Below are 17,503 nucleotides of genomic sequence, written 5' to 3'. Positions count from 1 at the left end.
GAAGGGCGCTGGTGGCAGGAGCGCTTGTTTTGTCCGCCTACACCGCCAGTGGCGGGCGGTGCGGTGTTAGTTCACTTCCGCATTGACAGGAGCGCTCGTTTCCACAACCGCGCATTCAAGGCGCATTCCAAACACACAACAGGTAGGACACCATTGTTTTTAATAAACTGGTTTCTTCAACACTGCCCGCCTGGAATGCGCGAGTATGGAAACAAGCGCTCCCGCCAATGCGGAACTAAACTAATGCCGCACCGCCCGCCGCTGGCGGAGTAGGCGGACAAAACAAGCGCTCAACAGGTCAGTATTCCTGTAGGGTACATTATTTAATGTCGGCTACACGAGTGGGCTGAAATGAAAATATTTTATTTTGAATTTTATGATGTTAGTGCTAAGTAGGCTACCTATTTTCTTTTTTTCCATTTCTTTCAGCAGCATTTGAAAGGTAGTTGACATAGGCTATATGCACTTTGTGTTTTGTTTTCTGAGAGAACATATTTTACTGTCATTCAGCAGTTCCTGTACCTTACTAGTTTACACATGAGTGGGGTCAATTTTATGTCAGTGCTGAATAAATATTTGCATACTTTTGTAATTGATATATTGCAATGTCTTGATTTCAATTCGGTTAAATGCCACAGACAGGATCATCCCTGAAGAATATCCCTGAGGAATATAGGCTAATAATTATTCATTTCTTTCGGTTTTCGGCTTTAGTTTCCTCATTTTTTGGTTTTGGTTTCGGCCAAGAATTTTCATTTTGGTGCATCCCTAGTAAATGTGTTATGTAAACACTGAGTGGATCCGCTTCACTCGCAGCGGATTGTATTTCGGAGCCGATTGTACCAGGTGGTGTACACCGACCGACAATCCGCTCCGTGTCTCATATAAACGCCGCCTGACAGTGAAGCAGATTAAACGGGGGATTATTTGTTCCATGCATGTGTTCCCTCCCTCCTAGTGACGTGACAACGTGTACAGGAAACAGGAAGCAGGACGGTCAAAAACCAGCAGAGGAACACTACTTTGGTTGAAAAATACTTTTTAATAAAAACCCCGACAGAAAATACACTGGGGAGGAGAGATGGAAGCAAATCGCGCAACAGCGAGTTGTTCAAGGAATCCGAGCGATCGTCCGGCTGGTGTTATGGATTAACTGGTTCCCGTGTTAACGAATGGCGGCGGAGGTCTGTGTAAATACATGCTGGAAACAGCAGATGTTAAAGTAAGACTCACAAAAGACTTTAAACGTATACACTCACTGTAACTGTTGATAACCGACGTTCACCAGAACGACTACATGTTTCAGTCAAGTATTGGTCACAAGTTAACACGGGCACCAGTTAATTCGAAACATCGGCGCGGAGCAGAGCTCACACCGAGACGTGGCGCTCGGCGGCGGCGCTCCGGCCGGGGGAGCAGCACTCCTTCAGCAGGTACCATGGAGATGTTGGGACATTATTTGAGCAGAGATCAGCAGATAAAACTCTCTACTCGGCGCTGAGGACTGCTGCTGCAGAGAGGAAGACCTGGAAGGTCCTCCAGAGACTCTGTCCTCATGTCCCAGGACACGGTATGATCTGCTTCACCCAGGGTCCTTGTAAGCGAGGATTCATCGTGGATCGCTTTGTATACCGTACATGAATACACTCGCGTTTAATACGATTGTTTACAATCGGATTGAAAAAACACGATTGGAAACTGGGCCAGTGAAAAACTCTGCAGCTGCTGCGAGTTAAGGCCTTTGTATGCTCGACGCAGCCCCCTACGCTAGGGCTTCACGCACACCTCCCAAAAATCCTAACCACACGTCGTGTCGATGCGTGGTGACGTGAACGTCGAGGGCTGTGATTGGTCCGCTCAGAACGTAGTTTCCAGGTCTTTACGTGGGTGTGGTAAATTCCCCCGTTCTCGTCCTCGACTGGTTTAACGGTCGGACAGACCACCTCCGCAAACGTCTCCTGCGTCCAAACACAACTGCTCTGTCGCCAATGTTGCCTCTGACTGACCGGAAGAGAAACAACAGACCTGCCAAGAGGCACCCACAAATAAACAAAGACACAGCCACGCCCCCTAGCGGCTTGGCGGTGACATTGCAGAGGAGGGCGTTCCCTTGACGCAGAAGCAAGATATGCTCAGTGACGGCGTACGGTTGCCGGCGTCGGTACGGCGTCGCCGTAAATCAGGCTTAACGCGTCCCTCACACCAGTCCAGGGAGGACCAGTCTCCCCGGGAGTCGCAGAATTTAGTGCTGATATTAACAACGCTGGCCGAGCAGGGTTTGAAGGCAGAGGGTTTGGACACAGGCTGGAATCACACTGACTCACAGGAAGTCATGAAGCCAGAGCCCCCTCCAGGTCTGGCCAAGTGACGGCACTGGATCAGATCCGCTGGATTCCTCTGGCCGTACGCTGCAACTTCAGCTGTAATCACTGCACCACTCGTATCTGAGGAACCATTCCTGTTACTGAGCATGCTGGTACCGCAGAGGAAGAGGAAGACCCCCTCTGGTTCTACTGGAACCGCAGAGGAAGACCCTCTCTGGTTCTACAGTACTGGAACCGCAGAGGAAGACCCCTCTGGTTCTACAGTACTGGAACCGCAGAGGAAGACCCCTCTGGTTCTACAGTACTGGAATCGCAGAGGAAGACCCCTCTGGTTCTACAGTACTGGAACCGCAGAGGAAGACCCTCTCTGGTTCTACAGTACTGGAACCGCAGAGGAAGACCCTCTCTGGTTCTACTGGAACCTCAGACGAATGAGGCCAGCATGAGAACTACAACATGACCAGTGTTCCTGCTGGTTCTAAGAAACAAGCTCTGTTTTCAAAATGTTGCTGAAAAAACTTTTCTGACACAAAAATGCAAAAATTGTTTCACTTGAAATGTGTGTTAGGTTTAGGAAAAGGAGAGTGGAGTGGAGCGAGGTCAGAGGTCACAGAAGAGAGAAGCAAAGACGACAGAAGCTCTTCACTGGACAACAATAAACCAAATGGGTTTATGTAAACAAACTCCGAGCACGTGACAGGAAGACGTGCTCGGAGCGAGGACCCCTCCAGGACAGCACTGAGGACCCGGTAACGTGGTGCAGGCGGGGTCTGGATGAGGACCTGGATCAGAGAAGGAGGTTTTACCACTGCTGTTACCAGTGATCCAGCTCCAGGGTGGTCCAGGCTCTGCTGGTGGAGGATCTGAACTCCGTCAGGAAGGTGAAGGTACCTGGTAAGTCTTGATGAAACTTCTCACATGATTTAAAGGTGAATGTTTTGAAAAAGGCCATTGAAGAGAGGACAGAGAACGAACCGAGGACCACCCAGAGCCTCGGTCAGGTGTTCTGGGAGATCTTGTACTGGGATAAGGTTTGAGGCCTCTGGCTGCTGTTTACTGACCCAGACTGTTGACTGGCGGATGAGACTCATTATGGGATGTTCTCCACTCTCCAGATGTCCCTCCTGAAGACATGCGTCTTCTTCTTCTTCCTCTCCATCATCCAGAGCCTGACTTCAGCTCATTCTCCCAGACTCCACCACTAATCTGCTGCTTGATGTGATTTTCATGAAGTGCTGATGCTTCACAGGTTGGGCAGAGCTTTACTAGTCTGGTCTGGCTCAGCAGGAACGTACCACGTCAGAAAACCTTCTAGAGAACTCTGACATCCTCATAATATCGACATTTCTGGTAACCTGAGCCCTCTCCTCATCCTCTGCTCAGTTTCAGATCATTCCCTGGATGGGAACTGCTTCCGGTTCCACAACTCTGAGAATAATGTGGTAGAATTTAAGAGTGAGAATCAGAATTCCATCTTCATGTGTTTAACGCTTTAATACATGATTTTGTACTGATGACTGGAGAAATACATTTTGATGATTTGGCTTGAATTTAAAGACGATGAGTTTCAAATGGGTCGTTCTTTGATAAAGAAATCAAACTGAATAGAGAGTGTTCTTCTCTGGCTCCACAGAGCTGTGAAAGCCCCCGAGAGGCCGGAGAGGGGCAGATGAAATACCTGACCGGTGTCGCCTCCCGGACCCGGGCCCCCGCCGCCATGTGATGCGTCCATCTCAGACCCGTGGTTAAACTTTAGCGTCGTCCCAGAACGAGTCCAGGACAGCTTCAGATGCTCACGCTGCAGGTTTACTGCCAGTAAGAGGAAGTGAAGCGGGACTTTCAGACCTTGTGGATTGTTTCTTTGACGATTTGCCGGCCTGGGCGAAGCCGCCGGCTCTGTGACCGACCAGCTGGAAGGACCGGCAAGATGTTCAGACTCCGAGTGGAACCAGGCTGAAGTCGGCTTCTGACTGGAAACATACAGCTAAATATGGTCTTTTCATTTTCACAAAATGAGATAAAAGTTATAAAAATGAAGTGCAGGTTGTTGAGCAAAGTTTATTTCTGATGCATGAAGGAATAAACAACACGCCTTTAATCGATAAATGATTGACTCTGAGATGTTAAATCAGAGCACAGCGGCAGGGACGACACGGCGTCCGGACGGGTCGGGCTCCGCTTCTTATCAGCGTTCGTTACATTCCACTAGTGGCCGATCATGTTTCAATAGGTAACTTGTAATTGTAATAGATTACATTTTCTAACCAACCTGCTCTGATTGTAGCATCAGCATTTAGCTCCGCCCCCACGGGACTGGCAGGAGTCATAAAACAGTCAAAGGTCAGAGATGTTCAGGACTCAGACTCGGCGCAACATGACGGGAAACATCTCCGCTCTGCTCTGCTGCCTGCTGCTCAGCGCCGCCGCACAAGGTAACGCACACACACACACACACACACACACACACACACACACACACACTCTGAGAAAACACACACACTCCGATTATCACACACCCAGACTGAAAACACGCTAACAAAATCTTCACACTGTCTCGTACACACAAACTGTTTCCACGGCAACGACATGTAACACAACCAAGAGCAAAGTGGCTTCAGTCAAATATCTGTGTGTTCCTCTTTGTGTGTGTGTGTGCATTATTGTTTGTGTTTAGGTTACTGTGTGTTGATATGACTGTGTGCATCTGTGTCAGTGTCTATTAATGTGTGTGTAGTGCTGTGTGTGTGTGTCACTGTGTGCAGCCCAGGATGAGCATACTGTATTAATGTGTGTGTGTGTGTGTGTGTGTGTGTGTGTGTGTGTGTGTGTGTGTGTGTGTGTGTGTGTGTGTGTGTCAGTGTGTGCGGCCCAGGACGAGCGGACCTTCCCCCAGTGGCTCTCCGGCCTCATCGGCGTCTCGGGCTTCCTGCTGGTGGCGTTCGTCAGCTTCCTGGTGAAGAAGCTGTGGTGCGAGTCGTCTGATCCCAGGTCAGCGGCCGCTCGTCTCCGGTACCGGCTCAAACGTGGTGAATTGTGCTTCACACTGACGGGATCAAAAACAGACTCTCTGAGGGCGTCCCTGTGGGAACGTTTCCTCCTGTCCACAGCCGGACGGCTCGGAGGGAGATCGGCTGGATCTCTGCTCTGATTGGCTCGGGGCTCCAGGTGACTTCCTGTCGGAGTCGCTCCCTCCCAGCTGCCTCCACCAGCTGCTTCTTTTAGAGATTATGTTCTTAGTTCTTCAGGCCCTAAAAGGTCCCGTCAATGTTTTTAAAACGTATTTTTATTCCTGGGCGTTTGACCCAGCCTGAGACTCTGCTCCACTTTTTATTGTTTTAGCGTTGCTGTTATTCTTCTTATTGAATTTTATCTTATACTTTATGTTTTTATGGCTGGTTATGCCCTGCACTTTGCTTCAGCTGAAGTTATTTTGAAAGTTTGACAAGTTTTCTTTATGTAATTTCTTTAGAATTTTTCTTGTTTCACTTTTTTCTTTTTCTCTTATTTTCATTTTTCATTTTGTTTAACTTTTCTTCTTTTTTCTTTTTGGTGTTCTTTCCCTTTTCGTGTCTTCCTTGTTTCTTGTTTTCTTTTCCTCGTTTTTCTTGTTTTGACTTTGATTTTTTTTCTCCGCTTTTCTTCTCATGTTGTTTTCCGTGCTCCTGGTCCTCCAGCAGGGGGCGCAGTGTGGATGTGGAGTTGGTCCAGGAAAATGTCTATGTAGAGGACCTGGACGACCTCAGGAGCAAGAAGCCTGCTAACGTCAATAAGTAAGTCACGGTGCAAACCTCTGTGGAGGTCCTGGAGGACAGGTGTGAAAAACTGCCGAGTCGCTCCGGAAACGCGACTCAAGGCGCACAAACTGAGGCTGTGATCCGGGACGCTTTCAGGAGGCGGAGTCACGAGGGGAATGAAGAGTCCGTGTACGTGACCAACCTGGACGACCTCAGGTAGAAAACGACTCAGTCACTCTGGAAATGCCGAATTCCAGCCGCCGTCGCTCAGGATGTGATCCATGTTTTCAGGAGGCGGAGCAGCGATAAGACAGATCCCACCACGGACGATGTGTACACAACCAACCTGGACGCCCTCAGGTAGGAAACTGCCGAGTCACTGAAAACACTGAATTAGAGTTGCCGTCACTCAGAATGTGATCCGTGATGCTTTCAGGAGGCGAAGCAGCGAGAAGACGGATCCCACCACGGACGCCGTGTACGCCACCAGTCTGGACGACCTCAGGTAGAAAACAACCCAAAGGCACTCGGGAAGCGCATAATTCCAGCCGCCGTCGCTCAGGATGTGATCCCTGATGTTTTCAGGAGTCAGAGCAGCGAAGAGGCGGAGCCCACCACGGACGCCGTGTACGCCACCAGTCTGGACGACCTGAGGTAGGCAACGATAAAATCACTCTGAAAACACTGACTCAGCGCGCCTGTAGCTCAGGACGTGATCCGTGATGCTTGCAGGAGTCAGAGCAGCGAGGACACGGACAGCAGCGAGAATGGCAGCACGGACGGCGTGTACGCCACGACCCTGGAAGACAGGTGGGAAAGTGCTGAGTCGCTCTGGAAACGCTGAATTAGAGCCGCCGTCGCTGAGCATGTGATCCCTGATGCTTTCAGGAGGCGGAGTCACGAGCAGACGGAAGTCGTGATCACAACCACATACACCACGAACGTGGTCGACCTCAGGTAGGAAAGTGTCGAGTCACTCTGAAAACGCTGAATTCCAGCCGCCGTAGCTCAGGATGTGATCCCTGATGTCTTCAGGAGGCGGGACAGTGAGGAGAGGCAAGTCGCCACGGACGCCACGGACGCCGCGCGGGCAATAAGGCCGGGCCTCCCGAGGTAGGACAGCCGAGTCGCTCTAGGGAGCACAGAGTGACGCAGTCAGTGGAAATGCTGGTCAGGTCTGCAGACGCTGACGATGTCCTAACAGCATGTGTCCATGTTCAGGGGGCGGAGCTACGACGACAGGGACAGCCCCAAGTACAAAGTGTATGAGATGAGTCTGGACGTCCTCAGGTATGAGCTGAGTGGACACCTGCTGGGTGTCGCCGTCCTTGTCGTTGCACTTGATGGCGTGCTAGCTGTGGTTGCAGCTGATGGCATGCTAGCTGTCGTTGCAGCTGATGGCGTGCTAGCTGTCGTTGCAGTCGATGGCGTGCTAGTTGTCGTTGCAGTCGATGGCGTGCTAGCTGTTGTTGCAGCCGATGGCGTGCTAGCTGTCGTTGCAGCCGATGGCGTGCTAGCTGTTGTTGCAGTCAATGGTGTGCTAGCTGTCGTTGCAGCCGATGGCGTGCTAGCTGTTGTTGCAGCTGATGGCATGCTAGCTGTCGTTGCACTTGATGGCGTGCTCGTTGTCGTTGCAGCCGATGACGTGCTAGTTGTCGTTGCAGCCGGTGGCGTGCTAGCTGTCGTTGCACTTGATGGCGTGCTAGTTGTCGTTGCAGCCGATGGCGTGCTAGCTGTCGTTGCACTTGATGGCGTGCTCGTTGTCGTTGCAGCTGATGGCGTGCTAGTTGTCGTTGCAGCCGATGGCGTGCTAGCTGTTGTTGCAGGCAATGGCGTGCTAGTTGTCGTTGCAGTCGATGGCGTGCTAGTTGTCATTGCAGTCGATGGCGTGCTAGCTGTCGTTGCAGTCGATGGCGTGCTAGCTGTCGTTGCAGTCGATGGCGTGCTAGCTGTCGTTGCAGTCGATGGCGTGCTAGCTGTCGTTGCAGCCGATGGCGTGCTAGTTGTCGTTGCAGCCGATGTCGTGCTAGCTGTCCAGGTTTCCATCCCAATGTTTTGAAATATTTGAGCGAATTTAGTGAAAAAGCTAAATTCCTTTAATCAGTGCTCCCCCTCCAAGCTTCTACATTTCTAGAATTTCCATCAAAGTTTATTTTTGCTGTTCTTGAACATTTGAATAAGACCTGGTGGATGGAACCCTGTGCAGAGAACAACCACTTCAGTTATTTCTTATTTGGCTCTGGATTCAATTGTTTTCCCTCGATTAGCAGACCTTTAATGTGTGTGTGTGTGTGTGTGTGTGTGTGTGTGTGTGTGTGTGTGTGTGTGTGTGTGTTCCAGGTCTGAGGACAACAGGAGCAGCTTCACCAATGTCCTCAGTTTCAAGCCAGAGGATTCAAACTCCTTCATGTGACTCCTCCCTCCCCCCTCTGGGTGGAGTTTGTTTAGTGCACCACATCGTCTCGGGCGAGTGGAGCTATCTGTCCTTTGTACTGCCAGCTGATTAATAAATGATTGCTAAAGTGCTGAATCAGCATGCTGCTGTGGCAGTGTGTCCCCGGAACGTGATCTCGGCTGTTTACGGCTGATAACGGAGAACTTTATTGCTCAGTCCAGCTTCTTTTTTATGGTGACCCTCTGGAGGAACTGGAAGGTGTGTTTCATATCAGGGCGGTAAACAGTTCTCATGAGGCGACACACCCAGGATTCCTGCTGACGGCCGCCGCCCGGTAGAGCGGAGGGATGTAAATAAACCAGAAGACTGAGTGTTTGAGTGTGGCTGGTTAACAACAGGAGAATGAAGCAGCCACTGTATTTTATTCTGAAATGAAATGTATTATTTTAATTTTGTTCATCCTCACAATGTTTGCTTCCTGTTCTACTCTCTGAATAAAAGTGAAAACACACAGCAGCAGGAGTGCTGCCTGTTTCATTGGTTCCTCTGCTGTCCTGAAGGTCCACCGCTGAGGACGGAGCAGCTGTCATGAAGGTGTTCAGAGAATGAATGAATGAATGAAGGAGCAGTCCAAGGCGTGGGTGGAGGGGGCCGTCCGCGCTGGCTCCACTGAGACGCGGGACGGAGCAGGACCTGGTCCACCAGGTCTGCGGTGATCCGAGGACTCTTGTCCTGCAGCAGACTGCAGCCGCTGGGAACTTCCACATGGCCAAAGAGAAGCATGTTGAGAGGAACGGGGCCCAGTACGGATCCTGGAGGAACCCCACAGACCAGGAGGGTCGAACTCAGAACCCGGAGGGCCACAGCCCTGCAGGTTCTGCATGTTCAACACAGCTGAATCCTGTGAAGGTTCTTCACCGAGTCCAGCAGAACCCCTGAGAACCAGCCAGTCACTACAATCAGCTGTTTCCTGAAATATCCCCCAAATTTTAAAGTTCAAAAATCATATTTATCTCAAACTGAGGCTGAATGCTTCAATCTTTGAAATCATGAATCATGACCACTCTTTTTTTTTTTTTATTTGGGGGGTGGGGGTGGGTCTTCTCCAGTTTATGTTGCTCTCAGTGATGATTTGGGAGGCCGGGGGGCGGGGCTTATCTCCACACAGGTAAACCATGCGTGCCTAACAGGCTGTGAGCTGCAGTTCCATGTGTGTCCTGACAGAGGCGGCGCTGAGCCCACAGAGGTCTGATCTGGACCTGCTGCAGGTTCCGTCAGACCTCCTCCGGTCCTCCTCCGGTCCTCCTCCGATCCTCCTCCGGTCCTCCTCCGGTCCTCCTCCGGTCCTCCTCCGGTCCTCCTCCGGTCCTCCTCCGGTCCTCCTCTGGTCCTCCTCCGGTCCTCCTCCGGTCCTCCTCCGGTCCTCCTCCGGTCCTCCTCTGGTCCTCCTCCGGTCCTCCTCTGGTCCTCCTCCGGTCCTCCTCCGGTCCTCCTCCGGTCCTCCCTGCATCCACATCCACTTCACCAAGCTTCTCGTTGGTTAATGTCGCTGTCGCTCCACTGGTGAACGTCAGTCCTGCGCGCCGGGCAGAGGCTGCTGTATCCCTGGGGGGGGGATGGTTCAGGGGGTGTAAACAGAAGTTGCACAACATGTCCTCCTATCAGACCCCCCCCCCCCCCCCCCCCCCCCCCCCGGCTTCCTGCCGAGGAGCTGGGAGGACTAATCGATCAAAGGGGAGGGGGGGGGGGGTAATCCTGGCTGCATGTGCGTCTCCTGCAGGCGAGACAGCCAGCGCTCGGGGGGCTTATCAGAGGAAGAGATGCCCTCTGACCCCACCCTGGCTGCAGGGCCCGGGGCAGGAAGAGGTCAGGGGTCACAACAGAGACTCATTCACACCTCGGAGGGCTGAGCCGGGGGGGGCTCCGGTAGCTCCAGCCGCTGTGTGAGAAGCCGTCCACATCTAGTCTGTCTCCAGCCCAGACGGTGAAGGACGGACCGGGACAGTCCATGATGCTGAGGGCTGCTGGGAACGCCGCTCCAGGAGGAGGACACCGAGGACTTATCAGACAGCTGAGGCGTGGACATGAAGGTGACTGCAGAGGCAGAGGGAGACAGCAGAGGGCAGCACTCAGTCTGCTTCACTGCAGGACGACGTCCTGAGCCCAGCGTCCATCACTCCGGCTCCAGACTGTCGCTGCTGCTGTTAGATTTGTTACCTGAAGTTCTGATCTTTACATGGAGCCTTGGCAGGGCGGCGCGGTGGAGCAGTGGTTAGTGCTGCCCCCTCACAGCGAGAGGTGTGTGGAGTTTGCATGTTCCTGTTTCCTCTCTTCTTCTCGGACTGGAGGCCTCTCCACCTCGAAGCAGCGTGATGGGTGGAGGGAGACATGAGGACATCCTGTCAGGGCCAGACTGTGGACGCCGTGACTCACAAACGTCTCTGGATTACTTTTTCTCACTGGACCGGTCCTCTGGTGGACAGCCCACCCAGAATCCACCTGGTTTTATCGTTTAGCAATCTGGTGTCAAGAAACGAAGGGCTGCAAAAAGAACTGGAACAACGTCTTCATCCCGCCTATCAGTTCATTAGTACATGGAGCACTGATCAAGCAGCACCCCCCCCCCCCCCCCCCCCCCCCCCCCCCCCCCCCGAGCCTCCTCAACCCCCCCACCCCCCCTCCAGACCAGACTAGATCAGATCAGTAGTGTTTTCAGAAGCTGCAGACACAGAAGGCTTCACAGTCCAGCTCTTTCAGAACTGCTGGTTTCCTGACAGGAGAGGTGAGAGAGGTGAGAGAGGTGAGTGAGGCGTCCCCCCCCCCCCCCAACCCGCCCCGCCCCCCCACTGTCTCAGTGTGGGCTGCTGCCACAGCTTTGATCAGCTGACGGCTCGGCGTCTGCGGCTCGGCGGCCGGCCTTTCATCTGCGCCGCGACCCGGGATCCGGTAATAACATGATGAACCATAATAACTCGCCAGACCAGGGAGCTCCGCCGCCCCGCTCCGTCCCCCGTCCCTCCTCCGAGTCCCACTTAAAATTCCCTCTCTGCATTTCATCCAGATGTGACGGTTTGTGTGACATGAGCCGCAAACATCAGTCCTCCCTAAACCGGAGGCCCTCGCCGACTGGTACGCGTCCTCTGCAGGTCCGGGAGCAGGTCCACTCAGACGGAAGCTTCTGTTTACACTCTATGTCATCCGGGAAGAGAAAGGCTTCACGGCATCGGGTCCTCTGGGAGATCCAACACAGAGACGCACTGATACCGGGACCAGGTCTGATACTCCGACCTGGGACAGGTTCCTGATGGAACCGGGTCAGTCCTCCAGGACTCCGTCGGTCCGCTCCGTCAGCAGCAGCTGGACCCGAGAGACCAGCTCCGTCCACTGCTGGACACTCTTTAATGTTAATAATGACAGAAGTAAGACGGACTGGTTGGTTCAACCCCAGAAACTTAACCAGCAGCATGGAGCATCAGTGAATATGTTGTAATATTGGGGCAGGAGCCTTTAAAAGGACCAGTGAACGAATCATTTTAAGTGACTTGTGATCAGTTTGTCTTTAATATTGTTAAATTATTTCAGATTTGATATCAGTTTTCAGCATAATGTGTTCTTGTCACTGGGAGTTAAGTAAGATCGGTTAAAGCCTTGTGAATGAAGGTCGGCGCTTTGAGGGCATCCTGCTGAAAATAAGCATCATCCTGGTGTAACACCCATCCCATGCAGCTAATGAGTGAACCCCCAGGTTACCATGGTGGTAATACTGTGAGCGGGGCCCTGGGTACTGTAGGCTAACCCCCAAATTCCACCTCTTCCGGGTCCGCTCCGGTCCACTCCGACCCCTGCAGCAAATACGTTGCTATTTTAATGACAGTAGCCTCCGTTCCGCCACGTTCGGCTCCGTCTGGGTCCGCTCCGCTACGTCAGTCCAAAATAGAGCCAAGGTCTATTTTTCGGTCCGGTCCAGTCCGACCAGATCCACACACATAAATTTCCACAGTTCAGATGCACCAGACAGGAAAGAGAACTCCAACAACCTCCAGCTTTATACAAAATAAAACCATTTTGTCTTTATTAAAAACTTTAAAGGGGACATTGATCAGTGGACCTCTTTTTTAAACCTGTAAACACTATTAAATAGTCTGATACCAATGTGAAACGACACCAAAGTGTCCAGTAATGCGGTTCATGTTTTTGCCCACAAGCCCTGAAAAACGTTCTGCCTGGCTGTGAAGGATGAGTTGAGGTGAATTTTTTTAAGCCGGACCGTTGTGACGTAGATGTGATCCGGCTTCCTTATATGGTCATGCTCAGACCCGGCCCTGGTTCTCTGTGCCTGGTGTGGTGTGTTGGTGTTAGATCCAGAGAACATGGCTCCCAGAAAATGTTTATTTGGATATCCTGGAAAGGCAGTTTTATTTGGCTTTCCTGAAGACGAAGTCGCCAGGCAGCAGTGGAAATTATTTCTTTTTCCGGGTCAGAAGAAGACAAATCCTCCAGTCTCTGTCTGCCGACGGCATTTTGCACGGCACTGTTTTGCAAGCGGTAAGTTAGAACTTTTCAGTGTCCTGTGTGTATTCTGTGTTAGCTATAAAAGTTATTTTAGATGGTAAGGTTGGGTGCTCGAAGAAATCATCAGCTGATAGGGGAATAGCGCAAAAAAGTTAGAATCACCACCAACGTCCGAAATTAACAGCTGCAAACAGTAGATGAATTTTCTGTTTGGCGAGTAAATAGCGGGGTTATCTGCCACACGGGGCAAGGGGGGAATGTTTTCTACCATAATAATAATAATAATAGCAAGCGTTTTGGGACGCAAAGCGTGGGATCACTACAAGTTGAAACGAAAACACAGTGCAGCATGTCTGTGGTGCATCGGAGTTATCCTAGCATGATAGCACATCGTGTGCTACACCAAGACGTAGCAGGTTTATTATCAGAGCAGCGTCACTGCAGCAGGTCAGTGAAAATACAATCGTCCCATAAATAAGAGGGAAATCAATATTTTTACAATCAGCTGTTTAAACGTCTGAGTCACAGAAGAGAGCCAGCAGTCGTCTCTGTCTTTGAATGCACCACACTGCCGAGGAGGTCCTTGAACGCAGTGGCGGACCGTGCATTTCACACTAAGGCCTTCAGAACAGATCCGCCTGAACCAATCCACCTCTCAATAACTATTTTGTCTACAAAAGAAAAATCTTATTATGCAGATATGCACATAAAGAGTTGTTGCACAGCAGATAGATACTTGTGCAGCCAGAATAAATGCCTTTGCTGAAGTGCACAAGTCTCCTACTACATCTGTGCACATACAATGAGCATCAACTTAATGAAACAGCAATATTATTTAGGAAAAGAGGAACATTTTACTCACCAAATCCCGATTATTTGTAAACAAAATACATCCTCCTTTCCTTCCTCAAAAAGAGTTCAACTGCTCTGTCATATAGATTATCCGTGTGTTTCAGTTCCATAAAGCCAGGGCTGAAAGTCCAGCTGCCCTGTGGGATTTCTGGCGTAAGTTTTATTTCTCTTCAGGTCTTCTTCTTCTTCTTCTTCTGTGGAATAATTGCGGGTGGCGACCAACAACTCAGGTGCATAGCGCCCCCTACTGTATCTCTTGGTGAATGCAAATCAGAAGGCCTGGATCTGCTGTTGTTAGTGTAGCTAGCTAGAAGGCGCTGAGTCGCCAACTCGAAATCTGATTGGTTGAAGCAACTGTCTGTTTGACGCTTTACTTTACTTTACTGCGCCATCAGAAGGACAGTGAAGGCCTCGGGCAGATTTCTTTGACCCCAGCAACAGATGATGCCTGAAATCTGATTGGTTAAATGATTTAATGTGAAAAAAACATGTCTGGAAGCAGCGCGACCACGGGAAAACTATGAAAGGAACTGGAACATACCGTTTGGAATCATTTATTAATTATTTATGGACAAAATATAATTTACATCAGTCTGTAATTCAGATACTTTTTAGGCCAGCAGAGAAGGCCTTGCAGGCCCTGACAGCCCACCACTGCTTGAACGCAACGTGAAATTAAATGGAAGTGATTACACAGAAGAGGCACAACGGACAGTTCAGGCTGGATTTATGAAGAATGTTCCATTTCACAAACAGCTGATATGGCAACGCTTGTCAGTCATCTCGACTTCCGTACCGGCAAAGTGGGTGTGACCAATCACAGCGAGTGGGATGCGCACATTGATGAGACTGGGATGGAGTCAACTGAACAGAGCGTTTTCGGAGGAGGGAGGAAAGGCAAGGAAGCGGCGCAGTAAAAGACACAGATCGAAGAAGCTTTCAGTGCCGGTTATCCTGTATAGGCCCTCTAGGGGGGGCTAGAAATTAAATACGAATGAGCAAAACTGGCCGATCAGCGACCCCTTTAAACTGTTTGAAGACGTTTTATTTGTCCGCACATTAATTTTCAGATATATCAGGAATAGACATCCCATACCGATTAAAATATACACTTTAAAAAATGGTACAAACAAAAACTAGAACACACTTTCAGTTTTATATGACAAACTTCTATTTTGCCTGTAATCAAGCTACAGTCCAACGTTTCTGAATGTTTACACAGCTGCATATATGGCCCATTGTAGGCTGTTGCTTTGAATTTCATGTTTTCTACAAAATACATATTCAGGACCATGTATGCATTTTATTCTGAAAGGCCTGAATCTGCTCCTCGCTGCTCTGCTTCTCCGGCCGGCGGAACAGAGGTGCAGCCGAGCGATCCGGAGCGATCCAGAGCGATCCGGAGCGATCCGGAGCGATCCGGAGCGATCCAGAGCGATCCAGAGCGATCCGGAGCGATCCAGAGCGATCCGGAGCGATCCGGAGCTGTGGGTTCTGAGAATACGGAGCGGAATGGAGCGGGGCGGAACGGACCGGACCACACACGCATTATGTGGAATTTGGGGGTTACTTTCTACAATAAAACCTGGTAAACAGGAGATACAAAAGAAAATGATCCAAAACCCTTAAATTAAATTATGTTTTGTTGACTGTGCCTCCACTTTGCAGGAAAATGATCAATGCGCTTATAAATCCCACTCAGAAAAATATAAATTCAGTTGTAAACCTTTTCAGTTAAACCTGTCTCTTTCCAAACCTAGAAATAAAACAAGACACAATACAGTGTAACTACAGGCAACACAGACTCTAGTAGAATAAACTTTTTACAGAACATATATCCAAAACAATGTTTCTTTTTTCCAGGTACATTCAGATGTAGGTATCCCTTTTTTTCCAGTGTTGTTGACCTCAGTTCAGTTTCCTGGAATCACCCAGTGACTCAGTTCCTTCTATGATCGCTGCAGGCCTGATGTGGCCGGGGTGCACTGAGGCCTTACAAACATAAAAATGGCCTCTTCACTTGCTATACGAGGGCGGACCGGAAAAAAACCGGACACTGGTTATAACTTTTAATGTGTTTAATTGTAACAATTATTCAAAGCTGTCGCCTTCACAGTAACCCCCGCTGGTTTGAATCCACCGCTGCATCCGTGTTTTCCAGCTTTCAAAGACATTTGAAAACTCGTGCGTATTGATGCCTTTCAGTGCGTACTTCTATTTTTGTTTAACCTCCTCGAAGTCCTCAAATCTCCGCCCCTTCAGCTCTTTATTCATTCTTGGGAAGAGAAAAAAGTCACAGGGGGCTAAGTCCGGCGAATAGGGCGGCTGAGGCAGCAGGATCATCCTGTTTCTCTCCAGGAACTGCATTCCGCGCAGGACCCGGTGCGCCGGCGCGTTGTCGTGGTGCAGCCACCACTCGCCATCCTGCCGAAGCTCCGGACGCTGCTGCCTCACTGCTTCTCGGAGCCCCTCAGGACCTGGTGTAGGGGTCCTGGTGAACAGACTGCCAGGCGGCACAGACTCGCTGTGTTCAGCTTCCAGAAAAAAGATCCTCGCGGATCTTCTCCTGCGTGCCTGAGGATGCGGGTCGACCGGAGCGGGGCTGGTCTTCAGTGGACATTTCTCCCCTTTCAAAGCGCCCATACCACTCGAAAACCTGCGTTCTCCCCAGGGCACCATCTTTATACGCCTCCTGGACCGTGGTGAGTGTTTCTGACACTGTTTTTCCCAGCAAAAAAAAAAAAAAATCTGATGCTTGCGCGCTGATCGTGTTTAGTGATGTGTTCCGTCGTTTTGTGCTTTTCCGAAGACGGGGGTCCTGCTGTGCTGACGTCGGCGCTGTGTGCTTTCCCTGTGTGACTTTGTGAGACGATACTTTGCAGAGATCTGCACAAGAACATGCTGTAGCGAGATCGAACAACCAGAAATCTGAAATCATTCTTGTTTTAATTTTATAAACACAGTCCGGTTTCTTTCTGGTACCCCTCGTACAACCCAGAAAACAAACTGCATGTGCACCTGGTGCAGGAATAGAACTCACAACTCCGCAGCTCACCTGGCAGTAGAGGCGACCAGCTAGACGGCAGCTTCACCAGCTCAGCACCCTGGAGAACAGTCCAGACCACCAGAGGACACTTCTGAGCCACAGCAGGGTCCAGAGACAGCATCCCTGGTCCACTGGACATTTGAGAGTCTCTAAAATCTGATTTACATCTCCACACTTTGCATGAGAAATGAACCACGAGACTCAGCTTAGCATTAGCATGCTATGTCGCTAATCGTGATTAGCATTTTACATTTCTGCACAAAACATTCCGTCTGCTCACATTAACACACGGATACTCACATGACATCCAGGAAAACAGCCAAAACCAAACAGCAGACTCGGCATCCAGCCGCTTTAAAGACTGTTTTCCTCCAGACTTCCTGGTTCACGTCTGCTTCCCTCCTGCTGGGAGCCCAGGCGCTGAACGCTCACGCGCATGTCAGACCACACCCCTCACTTCCGATTGGCTACTGCAGGGGCGTCATCCAATGAGATAACAGAACTCAAAAGATTGACATAACAACAAGTTAGGTGGTTAACAGAGCAGGAACTTTTCAAACTTGTTTTAAACCGACACTAAGGAACTTTTCAACCTTAATAAAACATTTTAATATCTTTTGTGATGATACATCGACTTACA

Source organism: Salarias fasciatus, chromosome 9 (assembly GCF_902148845.1).
Source record: "Salarias fasciatus chromosome 9, fSalaFa1.1, whole genome shotgun sequence".
In the NCBI taxonomy this organism is placed as follows: Eukaryota; Metazoa; Chordata; class Actinopteri; order Blenniiformes; family Blenniidae; genus Salarias; species Salarias fasciatus.
The sequence above is the reverse complement of the archived record's forward strand: the minus strand, read 5'-3'. Positions refer to the sequence as shown.